Source organism: Helicoverpa zea, chromosome 11 (genome assembly GCF_022581195.2).
Source record: "Helicoverpa zea isolate HzStark_Cry1AcR chromosome 11, ilHelZeax1.1, whole genome shotgun sequence".
Taxonomy (NCBI): domain Eukaryota; kingdom Metazoa; phylum Arthropoda; class Insecta; order Lepidoptera; family Noctuidae; genus Helicoverpa; species Helicoverpa zea.
In genome coordinates this window covers 2,843,788-2,859,068 of record NC_061462.1, presented here as the reverse complement: position 1 = coordinate 2,859,068, position 15,281 = coordinate 2,843,788, and the positions used below count along the sequence as shown (strand labels likewise).

Below are 15,281 nucleotides of genomic sequence, written 5' to 3'. Positions count from 1 at the left end.
ATCGTTGCAATCATACACCATCGTCAATCCAAAAACCGAAAATATTTTGTATTGCTATACTTATATGGTATATTTAGGTTCGTACAACAATCGAAATCATACATTGATACAACCTACAGTCAAAACCATACATTAATACCTACAACCTACATTATTTTCTTATATCGTCAAAATCCTTACGATGCGCGATGTACAGAGGAGGCAGTAAATCAGAAAATCACACGCAGTCTAATTCCGATACTCAGTGCCCACGCAAACAAGTCAGGTTTAAAAAACATAAATCAGCTTATCCCCTAAACTTTTAACGTAAACAAAAGGTACTTCTTTAAGTTTCATTAACTTTGATGATAAATTCAAACAAGGTAAATTAATATAATTTTTTTGAGAATTTTTTGAAAGGTCGTTTCGGGTTCAATGTTTTTCTAAGCCAAGTTACGTAATGTGCTTAATACCTACGTAAAGTTACGAGGAAAATATCAACGCCTCTTCTTCACAAACGGGACATGTTTTAACCTCAGTCTTAGTACCTAATATAAACAACTCCTTATGTCAGGCAAGTGCTTGCTTCGATAACGTTGGTTTTGAAGATAATCTCCAAGAAACTATGTCAAATTTAATAAGGTCATAACCAAAAAACTTTGAGACGGAGAATACACTACATGCATAATAGACTCTTCTTCATTCTCTAAAGTTATTTGGGGTGAGCGCAATATGTTTTCCACTCTCATTGCTGTCTGTAAACCGTCATACTAACACCCACTCCTTTCTCATTCATAAATATCATCTTTCAGGCAATCGATCTATCTACATGACCACGACAAACGCTGACCTCTATTTTTTTCTGTCATTTTTACTACTTTCAAGCCTACTTTCTGCCTCTGATCATCATTTATCCATCCTAATTAAACTCAGCTAGGATTCTACATTATTAAAGAAGAATCTCTTTTAGGCAAACTTAGCAAGAAATCTCCCCAACATCCTAATCCAATCTCATATCCTATTTCCATCAAATATCCAAAACTTCCAACGAGCTTGATATTCATAATTAGGCAATTGTATAATTATCTAAATGAACCGACGCTGGGTCTCCTTATCAAAATTTCAGTAGGATGTCACATTTAAAGTTACCTGCAATTGTTACCGGACTACAAAAGGTACTCGGTTTGTCAAGCGTAAAAGGAATACTTTACAAGGGTTAGTATAATATTTTACTAACTTTGTCATGTGGTATAACCTACATCAGCAATACTAATATAGAAAGGTTTGTATATTTATATGCAAGGGAAGATCAAATTGATTCTATTCTTCTGTTCAAACCATTCCAATAGAAAGTATTAAATGCACTATTTAAACTCTCAGTTCAAAATACGATTGCATCGTTTACAGAAAACGTTAAGTAAGGAGTATTTACTCAGCTATTTAATACCCTTATTTAATAATGAATTCTTTGTAAAAAGGATTTAAATTGCGCGAGTTTTGTGGAACGACCGACAATGTCCACCGCTCTGTTTGAGTTGAAGCTCCGGCCAGTTTGACTTGAGATTATGTCCCTATCGGCCAGTTATTGGAGAACAAGTTTTTTTTTCTTTTCCATTGACAATGGCTTCGTAATTTAAAATTGGTGTACTTAGAAGAGATTGACTAAAAACTTTTTTAATCGATCATAGAGTCATTGTTCGGTAGAATATGTGAAGATATTAAGTTAAGGTTGAATACACGGTTCCACGAAGTAAGTAATATGACAGATAAGTAGCAAAACGTACACAAGAGCCAACTTAATTTCTAAGAGTAATTTGACATTTGAGAAATGTCAAGATCCTTTGTGTTCTAAACAGTGACATATTATGCGCTTTGGGTAGGTAGAATTTTTCACTTTAAAATATGAATAGAAAGTTCTGCAAAGCATACATGGGTCTGACATTTTTAAAGTATAATGCATTAAAATACAATTAATTAGTTAACATTTACAAAGTATTTTCACATGCAGTCTGAATCAAAGGAAAATATTTTAAACTAGAAGTACCTAACCATTGTTAATTTAATTTTATTAACATGTCACTTGCAAACTATTTGCTACTACTATTTCATTTTCGTATTTAATTTAACCAAACCAAACCTAATTTTAACATTCAAAATTATATACTATGAAAATGCATGCATATGTGCAAAGTAACTTAATAACAATTTGGTTACAAGCAGAAAGAAAATATGCAGGAACGTAATTTATCATTTTCATAGAAACGTCAAATTTGACCTTTCAATGGACAAAACGCCTCCAAAGACTTAGTAAAAAAATACACATTTTCGTAAAATATTTGAGTAAGGTCAATGCTTTTTCCAAAATATCAAATACCGACTTACATTGACGTTTTAAATCAACATCTGGCAATTTCAAAGAAGGGAATATAAAAAATGAAGGCGCAGAAACGAAATAAGTAGCTATTAAGGAATTGTTCTATAAATAATATATTAAAATCTTCCTTCTGTTAAGATTATTAGAAACAATTGGAGCGCAAATGAGTATTTTTTTTTCAGATTTTTACTGTCAATACTTAATAAAACAATTCTGTATTTTTCTTCAGCAGATGGTATTTTTTCCGGCTTCACGTGTAACAAAAATATAAGCTTTTTAATAAAATGGAAGATACGGCACCCTAACCAATTCAACCACCATAATTTTTAGCTTACTGAAAAATATGAATGACTGAATAACCTTATAATCGTAACGATATTTTAATTCTTACTCACAGTATCTGTGTTGTAATTACAAACGGTTCTATACCTATTTAATATTGGGTTGAACCCCATTCTACTTATAAGGAACTATCATTCAATAACTCCCATTCATTTCATATTAACAAACGAAGCGAATAATTCAGGATCTCCTTATTCACGCTTCATGAATCTTGCGCAGATTTTAACCGCTGAAAGTCGTGTGTACTATCGACCAATGACATGTATGACCCACATTGTCGAAAAATTGTTTTTTGAACTGTCAAAACAATAATCTATACTTCCTTTATAGTAGTCGGCCGATAGTTTGTTTGGGCTTTTTTTTTAACTACGTCAAAAATCACCAAATGTTTCCGTTCCGCTGTGGGTTAGCAGCGGTGAGGGAGTGTCAGACTCTTACTGACTAAAAACCGTCGTGTTCCGTCGTAGGCCTTTTATGTACCAGGGCCGCGGTATCTCTTTCGAACAATCCCGCAGCCCCGGCAGGCCTTGGCCATATTGGCCCCGCTGGTAGTTTGTTTGGGCTCATAAATCAGTATGAAGAAGAATGTATCTGTAGATGCATAGTTCAAAAATGAGGTATCAGGTTTTAGCGACTGAAAACTTTACGAAGAGTTGGATAATAAATACAGTCATGTTATTGGTTGACAGTACATAAGGACCATTTTCTTTATATATGGTACAAATATAAAACTGTAGGCATCAGAAACTGCGGGGGCAGTTCATTACTGGAAGAGAGACAAGAATAATTCAATCAGTCCAAATTCAGTAACTTTAAAACTTCCCCAACGAATTTAACATTAAAGATTCAGCAACGTAAGCTTACAAAGGATTTCAATAATATTCCTACTTACCTTAATACATTAATCTGAACGGAATCTGATTACCATATTGTAAACTGTCAAATACAAGGAATTATCAAATCGTTCGTCAAATTGAGGTTTAAAAGTTTTGCATGAATTAGTTGGTGTAAAACCTAGAATTGTGTAAGATTAGTATATCAGTTTTATTATAGCAAAACCGGTAATATCGCTATTTTTAATCCAAGGAGGATTTTATTGTCGCAAAAGGAGGGGTATAAGTTTGACAGCTACGTGTCTCTCTGTGGCACCGTAGGTAGCTCTCAACGGATGAACCGATTTGAATGCCTGTTTTTAGGGTTCCGTACCCAAAGGGTAAAACGGGACCCTATTGTTTTCGCTCCTCTGTCCGTCCGTCCGTCTGTCACCAGGCTGTATCTCATTAACCGTGATAGTTAGAGAGCTGAAATTTTCACAGATGATGTATTTCTGTTGCCGCTATAACAACAAATACTGAAAACTAGAATAAAATAAATATTTTGTTTTTTTTTTGCTAATTTTTGCTCTGGTACGGAACCCTTCGTAAGCGAGTCCGACTCGCACTTGGCCGGTTTTTTTCAGGTGAAAGCTGGTTCTCAGAAAGGTTTTATCAAAATCTATTCCACCGTTGTTCAATTGGGTGTTAGAACATTATGATAAAATAGTACTGCGATTATCATCTTTATACATGGTATTGATGCTAAAATTACCCAAATGCTATTAGGCCGCCATTTAAAGGGCTGTAAACACTTTCAAATCTATCTCTGATATCGGATTAAGTGTTAAAATGGTGTTATAAATCATTCATCAGATACACATTACAAATATCACCAGTTATCATAATAATCTTATCAATGCAATATGACCCACATACCGCAAACTTTTAGTCGGCCGATAGTTTGTTTAAGCACATAAATCAGTATGAAGATGAATGGCAGTACCACTTTGTACGCACATTACGAAGATCAGACAAGTATTTAGCCGGTATCGAACCGACAGTTTTTTTTTATTGGAATCAAGATTTTGTTTAAATAATGTTTGCTTACCATTGGGGCAATTGTCGGCCGACTGTTTAGTGTGCACTGTGCAGCTTTTATTGTCATCATTATCATTTGAATTTGTTCAGACTTCTATGCCCATTATTGCATTAGTTGTTTTAGATAAACATTATTGTTGTAAAACCACTACATACATATGTAGGAATGTGTGTTTGTGTGTGTTCTATCAGTTTTCGAGAGGTACTCAATTTACATGAAGAGCGTGTAATATAGCGGTTTATTATCGGTTTCTAACTGCAAATAAACGATTTCCTGTACGTTTGTTGTATGTATGTGTATCAATGTGATTGTAACCAGAATTATTTTTCTTACTTTTTTGGAGGAAAGTCATCACATTAATTGGTCCTCGTTTTTTGGGTGGTGAGTAAAATGACAGACTTCTAATGACAGAAACCATGTTCGTTTTGGGGTCCTTTATTTTACATGATACCGGCAACTCTTGCTATTAGTACCGATAAATTACCTGTTCTTAGACTGAGGAAAAGATAAATTGACTGGCTTAAAGAGGACATGAATAAGAAGGCAGTGGCGATTTTTTTTTGACATTCTGTCAAAAAAATACCAGAAATGTAAATTAAATAATGGACAAATGTGTCAATTTCTGTCTAATAATTTAAGACATCGCGTTGGAAGTTAGTCTAAATGGCCAATTTGTTTATGGTTATTAAATTACTTAAATAAATTCATACTGAATAAGGATCATGTTTTTGTCGTGCATCAAGTTTCTTTTTTTATTTTTCTCTTCCTAACTTCTTGTTTTTTCTTTTGTAAGTGAGAAAAAGTCAGAACTTTTCACAGTTTCGATGTAACCAAATGGCGATCGTTAAAATTTTAATTATGAAAGATATCACCTTTCGAAGTTTTGTAAAATCATTTCCCAATATTTTTTAACACTTCCATTATTATGTTACGTAATGTTTAACTTACTTTTTTTCTTTTTATATAGAATTTCTCAGGACATCGACATCTTATGACTACAAGTAGACAGGTATGTACTAAAAGCCTCTTAAGCACGGTACATCGTTTTATTTTTTCCTTAACATAGTTTTGCTGATGTTTTTTGGAGTCGGACATCAAAATTAACGACAACAAGGATATCAATTTGTGTCAAATCTTTTTATGTACATATACAACATGTAACTTAATTAACGCACATCCTGAAATTAGTTTGTTCAGAATCGTTTACTGAATCGATTTTTATCATTTGTAATATAGGTCATTTTTTTCCCAAAAATAATTAAAACTACCGAAATTATTGTCATATTAACCCTGTACAGGCAAAACAAATTCAAATAGACCGTAACTCAAAGTAATAAGACTTCGTGTATTGTCGGCTTTTTCCGTAGTTTCGTTATGTTGTGTCGAGTCGAGCGGCGCGCGGCGCGATATTTGCGTGCGTAGTAGTATGACCAAAACGTTCTCCAAGATTTGGTATAACTAATTTAGTAAATAACAATGCATATACATGTTAAATTAAAAATTCAGTGTATGTATTATGATTATAACATAATATTCTAATTGGGGTGTTTGAGGGTGTGCGTTAATTACGTTACATGTTGTATAGGTATAGGTATATCCTTTTAAGTCAAAATGGTCGAAATAAGCTTTACAATCCTTCAGAACAGCGAAAAATCCATCGAAATCCGTTTCATAGTTCACTAGTCGAAAATAGAGGAAAAAGGGCAAAATTTTCGCTTTGACTTCCAAAGGATTTAAACAATCCGATTGGTGCGGAAATTCTGAAGACTCTCATTGGTACTTGAACCGGTTTGCAGTGAGTGACCAAAGGTCTACTGAGTTCGGCAAAAACAAAAGGGATTTAATTAATTTTCTAAAGCTCGTGACTTCAGGCCTAGATTTCAACTAACGGGGATAGTTCAATTGTTATGGATTAGTTTTAGGAATAAGTTTTAACGTATATCATGTTCAGCCTATTATCTCCTTGTAAGTTATGCCTCATATAGACAGGAAATTATTGAGATCGGAATTGGAATAGTGATTTCAAACTTCAAATTGTTTTTTCATAAGTTTTTTTTCCCAGTTTTTTAACTTTTGGGTCCTGAAAATACTCTTTTTTACATAAGAATAAAATCGTAACATAATTGAGTATCATAGAAGCAACATGACATTTAAAGCAATATCAACTTTTGAACAAGATATTATTACAAGAACTTAACTCAAAGTAAGTACTGAATTATCTTATAGAAAAGGTCAAATGGAGAATTAAAATCCTACCAACGTAGGACTTATAGGGATCCCTTTATGCAATAAAAACAGTGACTTCGATACAATGACAGTGTCCTATGAAAATATACGCCGTATTGGCTAGGCATATACTTGAATTGCCTTCAATTGGGTTAGCTGTGAGATACAATCTGTTTTTCTACTTGGTATTATCTGATTGGGTTGTGGCTTTTCTGATCAAGGGATACTTTCAGGTAGCAGAAACAAAATATTGCATGTATAAAGTTGTTGGAAAAAGAACCGGTTACGGGAAAAAATAAAAAATACCGAATTCTGATGGCTTGTTATAGCAACACTGCCTGTTTTGGTTTAGGAAAAACTTATATTTGCCGTCGCCGATGTATTTAAAAAGGTAGTTGTCACTTTCAACCAAACCTTTGCTATCAATTTGATAATGATTTCAAAAGCGGCCTCGGAGAATAATAAAAAAAGTTCAGATCTAAAAAGATAAAATAATGCAAAATGAATGACAAAACATTTCAACCATAAATTACTTAATGAAAGCCTTTCGGAGTTCAAAGGGTGAACCAACTGTTATATTTCTCATTGAAAAAATGAGATTAGGTACTTTAAAAAGTCCCTTTTAAATCCCAGTCAGAAGTCAATCTGTACCTTATAAGTACCTACTATCCAATAATTGATTCATTTTAGGTAAGGTTGTTATAATAAATCTATGCAATGTAAAGGCATCTTTAAAAGAGACTGACCCTTGAGTTTGTTTCCGCGTTTCTTCTCAGGGATCAGTCAGTTAGGAAATGCCGACCCCAGCGTTCTTAAAATGACGTGTAAAAGTGATGTAATGTCCAACTTGCAAAATAAACGATTTCATATCATTTCATTGTATGCTACACTAAAAAAAATCTCTTTTGAAAAATTGAAATTGTATGGATCGACAAAAATTGATTGTCAGAGCAACTTTTTGAAAACGAACCTATATTCGTCCATCGTCCCTCTATCTAACAAAGATGCATTGTACGATTGCAAGCCTAACAAGATCGCCTATAGGTCAAGGCTCCCACAGACTGAGAACTTTTAGTCGGCCGATAGTTTGATCGGGATTTTAATCAGTATGACTTGTACGGCAGCTTGCGCACATTATAACGATCAAGTAACTATTCATTCAAGTATCAGCCGGCTAAGCAATTTGATGGGGGATTCACGATTATCATCACATCTTCCTGCCCTTATCCCACTGACCTCTATAATATAGAGGTCAGTGCCTTATCCCAATTCTATGTTGGGTTGGCGCAGCATGTTTTCTCCTTCAAACTAAAAACTACATTCAAACTACATAAACTGTCGGCCTATATTCTGGTTGAATAGTTGGCCGACAGTTTAGTCTGCAGCCTGTTGGCCTCTAAAACCTTCGTGCTCGACTTCATTTTATTCGGTTTCCATTGTTATACACACGTCAACTCCAATTTGAACTGCGATTAATTGGACATCGGTAAAAACAAACGTTTGTTGTCCTCGATGAAAACAACGACCATTTTGTGTGTTCTGCCGTACGTATGATGGCGAGAATCGTGAGCAAATACGAACTGAGGACTTCGAGCTTTTTAATTCGATTGTTAAAATTCATAAAGCCAATAAATGAGAATCGATATCGTGAACAATATTTTCGTTGTTTAAAACAACACTGGTGAATGTTACACGTGTCGTTTTTTGTTTTTTTTTTTTTAGTTTAATTTAATTTGGAGTGTATGTTTTTGATCAATTGCAAAATTTTTGTTGATAACTATGAAAAATAGAACTAGCTTTTTGGAAGTATTCCATTTCTATACCATACATTAAACCATATTCATAATTATATTGCTCGTGCCATGTAAAAAAAACTTATTAGGAAAACTTTTCAGTAGGTAGCTTTATGCGGCTTTTTCTGTTTTGGTGTTTATTAATAGAATTATGAATTTATATTATGAATGTGGAAATGTGTCGAATAAATTAGATAAAAACGTATGAAATTATATTGTCCTTCTGGATTTAATAAGCTTTTGTAATGCGTACTTGTAAATATTGTATTTTATAAGACAGTTTTTTCATATAAAACGGACCAACCAAGAACGGTGCCATTTGGTAATAAAGTTAAGTAATGCATGAATAATATTATATTTTTGGCTATACTGTCTTATCTAAATAATTTATATGTATTTTAACCCGAGATCACTCGCAGTTTCAAGTGAAAAATACCACCACCTACATGTTTTTTTTCGTAAAAATAATACTAGGAAGATACTAAAATATTCTACGAATAATCACACACAGGTGCTTGAAAAATATAGAAGAGAAATCGCCATTTTAAACCAATAAAGATGAAAGAAAACACAAATTACTCAATATAATCCTGAACAAATAAACAAATGAAACGCGTATAGAATTCCATGGAAGTAATATTTGTTACTAATTAATATTAAAAACGAAGGCAACCTATTTATTAATTGAACCTTTGTACATTTTTTTCCAATCAAATATCATTAATTTTTCCACGTTTCATAAAGAGAGTGTGCGGTTTTCATCATACAATACTTTTTATACTGAGTCGAATGATTAAATTTGTATTAGTTAGTAATATCTGAAGGGTTATTGATAATGCTAATATCTGCACTGGAGGAAAAAAATAATAATAGTGCATATTACACGTGGCGTCATTTCACGTGAACTGTATTTTTTGGAAAAAAAAAAATATCTTTTTAAAAGGTTTTTTGAAGACGTTTTATAATGGAAGGTGCAAAGAAATTTGTAAGAGATATTTAGGGAAATTTTTGAAGTGACTCACTTTACGGCTTGTCCCTTCCCCTTTTTGTGATAAAGTGAAGAATAAGCAACTTATTTTTAAAAAGGCCATTACTTGCTGACAGACTGTCGTGCAGCCAGTTTTTCATGCACTTTAAGTAAATATTTTAGTAAAGTTACCACCTAAAACTGACTGGAAGCTTTTCCTGTATTTTCAGAGAGTCGTTCTTTATTTTAATTGACTTGTGGTGAATGTCTTATCTTAATGAATATAGACGTAGGTACAACTGCGGATGACTAAAATACTTTACTCCTCCGTGTGTACCTACATACGTGACTTAAATATTTAATTTCGATAACACATGTTTCCCTTTTCGTCTATCTAGAAGTACTGACCTAAGTACTTATTCTAGAAATATACATGGTGAACACGGTGTGTACATTCACAAACCGTTAGCGATATTTGATGGATTAGCTTTAAAATAGGAATATACATCACCAGATTTTTTAGAATTCATTTAATTGCTAAGTAGATAATTAAGCCTATCGACATCTTCACAAAACGCATTTTAAAAAGTCATGTTGGCTTTGTGGTTAAAGTTTTTGTCTCTCAAGTACGAGGGTTCGATTCCAGGTCAGACAGTACCTAAGTGACTTTATAAGTTATATGCATGTACTTTCTAGGACAATCATAGACTTGGTGTCTGGTGGTGGGATAAATAAAGGGGACGGAAAAAAAATCTTAAGGGAAAGCTGGACTTGAAAAGTCTGAAATCGGCAACGCACATTGAAGCCATGTAAAAAAGACGGAAAAATATCTTCGGGAAAATCTTGACCTGAAAAGTCTGAAATCGGCAACGCACATTGAAAAATACGTAACGTTCATTCTTTTCTGAAGCCTTATGTGGAGACAATAAATATTGCTGTTGATAATGATAATGACTTTAGTTTAAAACGCTACATAGTAAAAATTAAGTTTTAAAAATGTGTTTGTGTACCTAGTTTTTTTTAATGAATAAGGGAGTTAATAATGGAAACCAAGATATGCCTCAGAGCGTTATGCAGACAGTATTGCATAGTTATTTTAACATCCAAGAAAAGTTAAAAAAGCTTCTATAAGCCGTTTTGGATAAAGCTTTTTTTTATTCGAGTATGGAGCTTTTAGAAGCTTTTCATTGTATTTAAAATATGAACTTATAGTTTTTTTTCTTTTGCCCTTTTGGCTCCACTGCTAGGTAAAAGCACAAATAGTAAGTAGTTACTGCATTGTATTTCCTTATTAAAAAATAAATGCCTGATATTTTGAGCAAAATATGTTTAGTTTGACTTTGATAAGAATTAAGAGAGGAATAGCATGATGGTGTAACCTATTTCTTTATTGCTTATTTCGATATGGTGATCTTAGCATGATTTATTACAACTTGTTAGCAAAGGCATTTCAGAAATTGCGTGAGTAAAGTTTATTCCAGTACTAGCTGGTGCCCGCGACTTCGTCTGCGCAGGTTTAGTATTTCGAACAATATGTTTACAAATTGTAGCCTATGTGTTATTCTGATGTATAAGCTATATTATTGTAAAGTTTCATTAAAATCCATTCAGTAGTTTTTGCGTGAAAGAGTAACAAACATCCATACATCCATACATACAAACTTTCGCGTTTATAATATTAGTAGGATGAAATGCAGGTCAACTAAATTGGATAGGATAATAAGAAACATCTTCAATAACTCTACCGAATAAAACTGACTTCCAAAAATTAGGAAATTCTAAAAAGTATTGTTTCAAAATTTTGATGTAAACTTTTTCGTTCTAGGGCTGCATTAATCTGCAGCTCCTCTCTTTTTGCAGTCGGATAATACATATTTTCATATTAACGTAAATAAAATACCCGGTCGTAAATTGCTCAGTTGTTCTCTTAAATAAAGCTTTAAGAGAATTTTAAATTATCTTCACGTAAAACTTGGCCTAATCCTCTTTGATTATGGTACTTCCTTATTTAATTATAAACCTAACTTTTATCGTAATCCGATTGTTGAATTGTTAATTAAATGTAATTCGTTAACAGAAAATGTTCTGGAACAGGAAAAGCTCTGAACTTTATCTTCTAAAGCAAATAAAAAAATGAGACCCCACTTTATTGTATTTTTTTTATTAAACGAAAAATTCAAGAGAAATAATATTAAACCCAAAATTAAAAAATAAAAAGAAGACGAGTATTTTTTTTTAATAATAAATTTCAAATTCTAAGTCTCATTTTAAAAATAAAACTAAGGAAATAAATTCCCAACTCTAAAAATAAAATTCATAAATCGAATCCCTCCCAAAATCCCACTTACCTTAGCTTCTCAGCGGAGTAACGGACAGCGAAACTTTTCGAACTTCGAAGGGCCGGAGAGCGCGAAAGTGCACCAAGTTAGAAGTGAAATACAAAGTCGCTGGCGCCACCATTTATAGGCTACCGTAGGGCGGCATGTGGGCGGAGCCACGCACGCGTAGCCAGTCACCTAGTGTGACGTGTTCCTGGGAAAATTAAAAGAAGAGCTTGCAGATTGCAAAAATATAATTCTTCAGGGACGAAAGAAAATACCAAGGAGAAAAAAGTTGTTTTCCGGAATTGTCTTCTTGAGTAATTGGCTTGAAAAAAAAGAATTAACAGGTTCTTTGTATTCGTATTTTTTTCAAAAAAGCCTAAATTTCCTATGAAATTTGTAACAATATCTACCTTTGGTACGAGACAAGACACTTGATGAAGAAGGTTCTATACCACTGCCAGACAAGTTCTTAGGTACACAAGACAGTGATACTCGGTACTTACCTAACATCTTTAAAAAAAGTGCGACAATCTGCCGTAATCTGCTTTCCTCATATTATACATAAGTAAAAAAGTTTGCCTGTGTGTTTTCATGTTTTCAGTGAACTAATCACTAAACGATCTGAACTCGCGATGCGTTTTAGCTAAGTAGCTTGAATCCAGACTTTTTAAAAAGTATTTTAAGCAAATTATGTTCACCTATCAATTAAATATGTAATAATCGTATAATCCTTTCCATACCTTTCTATAAATGCAATACAAAGAAATGTTCTCAATAATTTTCTATCATTATGAAGAACAATTTCTCGTAACTCATGTAACATTTTTATTAATTTGTATGCAAGAATAGCGCGTTCTTGGTTTGAAAAAAATAAAACCTTTTGAATACGCGCTAGTTTTAATTTTAATAAAGCTTTATAAAAGTTTGTCTTAATTGAATACATGCACTTTTATTTATAGCTGTTATAGGGTGACCAAGTTTTAAGTAGTTTGTAGAACATTTGCTGCATATTTAATTCTTTTGTTACGGTCAGGAAACTGAAATGAATGGCCGACGAAGTGGTTGAGTACTGTTATAAGCTTAATTTATTTTTGTTTGTAAACTATTGACTTTGTTAAGAAAGTGTAAAGTAGGTGATGAAAAATAACTTAGACTGGGCAAAACTCTCCTCAAAAAACCTATGTACAATACATTTCAATTGAGAACTTATTAGGTTTTTTTTTAATATTACAAGAACAATTCATTCGAATTCTGTTTTCAAATACCTACCAACAGTTTCGCAAATCCTTTGCAAGTGTTAAACCTCTGTCTAATATCCAATGTACAGAAATCTTGTTAACAATTAAACTGATACCTACGGAATATTAATTAAGTAAGTAAGTAACCTGAAGTGTCTGGCTTGTCTACGAACCTGGATATAGTTAGATCCACTTATTTTAATTACCTGCTACCTACAATATCTTGTATTCTTGTATAATATGTTGGCATTTAAAGATTCAAGTTAAGAAAGCTTAGATTACTGAAAAACAAATTATATGTTTGCCGTTTTTATTCTAGATTTAGCTTCTAGCGGTTGCATTTGCATCTTCTTGGTACTTTGCTACTCGACGCATCCATATAAAAAGTAGATCAGCCATATACATATATCTACCATAGGCAAACAGGCTTCCTCGATAATTCGACTATCTGATCAATTTCAGCACTTGTGTGGATTGTTCGAAGAGTTACCGCTGTCCTGATACAGAAAAAGCTTCTGGGAACAAACCTAGAGCTTAGTAAGTAAGGGTATGAAACTCTCTCTCGCTGTAACCACAGCATAAGGGGTCATCTGATGATGTCCCATCTCAAAGGGCGGTAGACCATCATATAAATTATTATGTTTCGTCTGAATACGCAACACCATATTATGCAACCTGAGATTTTTGTCATACACAAACAAAACATTATCTCAAACATTGCAAAACCGTACAAGTCACCTCCAAACTCCTGTGTAGGTGTTTTCATACCATTTCCCTTTAAAATTCTTCTGAATATGGTACATCACGTTCCCCATTAACATAATGTCAGCCTAATAAATATGAGTTTCACATAACAACAAGACACGGGTCACTCTTTTGAACTCTTTACACTGACAATTAATTTTTTTTTCGTACTCATAATGTGATGAACGAACAGAAAGGGTAGAAAACGGGAGAGAAAATTAAAATTAGGTATGTTTTAAGGCCTGGTTACATTTTCAGATGCTAGTGCTTTTTTGTGATGAAAGTTTCATTAAAAAAATAAAATAATTATTATTGTTACAAATAATCATTCTCATCCACAATTATTATTATTTTTCTGTTACAATTTTGTGGTCTCGCTTTGCAGGAAAACCCCCTTTAAAACAAATGTGCCGATATCATTAGAAACTTGTCCCAATATTTAAAATTTCCTGCATTTAATGAATCTTATGTGGATTACAAAACTTTAGGCCAAGCATATGATAGACTGCACACACCTTTAGACTTCATAACTACAGGATGGTTACCTAAGTAAGGGTAACAGCAAATTGTCGATCTATTTCTATTACATCAGAGGCACCCAATTTGAATCTGCAAACGTTACCCTGTCCGAACAATAAAATCCATTTAATCAGACTAAAAGCTAAAGTGAAGATTCACCTAATAACAGGTACTCTTTCTTTGTACCTATATTGTGTTAATATAATCAAAGAAAACTCATCTAGAGTATCTGCACACTGCAGACTTTTTAGTCGGCCGACAGTTTGTTGCGCACTTGATAAGTACGGAGATGTATGAGATTTCTCATATAACAACGATCAGATATTTCAATGACATCAGACCGACTGAAAACTTTGATTGGAATCAAGATTTTCTTTAAAGAAGTCAAACAAGAAGAAAACAAACAGTCAGCCGATAATTGATTTGGGCTCATAAATCAGTATGAAGATGAATGGAAGTACATAGGTACGTAACAACGACTAGGTAGTTGCCTGGTATCAGACCGACAAAAACTTTAATTGAATTCCAAGATTTTCTTTAAGGAAATATTTTTAAAAACCATTTGATACACTGTCGGCCGACTGCTAAGTTTTCGGTGTGCCCCTAGTGGTCAAGTTATTTGCGAAAATTTACTTAAAGATGGCGCGTGGTGTAGGATGCTAATTTTCTGAATGGAGATAACACCTACTTACCCAAATTGTCTTTGAGTATGTAGGAGTGTAGACTAAACTGAAACAATTAGAAGGGTCTTGCTTGTCTATAGTGATTATGAAAATATGGCTAAACTATATTTTGGGACTGTGTTGCTATGATGGACTTTGACTGAGTCTAAACGATAAAATATTCGATATAGGTAATAAA

The 15,281-nt window shown here is 33.2% G+C and overlaps 1 protein-coding gene across 1 annotated transcript in view; it reads right to left on the bottom strand.

Moving 5' to 3' along the window:
* Positions 1–12,088, bottom strand: part of LOC124634628 — a 35,827-nt gene extending 23,739 nt beyond the window's left edge. The window contains exon 1 of the mRNA XM_047170283.1: positions 11,944–12,088. The gene's annotated coding sequence lies outside the window, so the exon portion shown is untranslated. The remainder of the gene's footprint in view (positions 1–11,943) is intronic.
* Between the last annotated feature and the right edge of the window lie 3,193 nt (positions 12,089–15,281).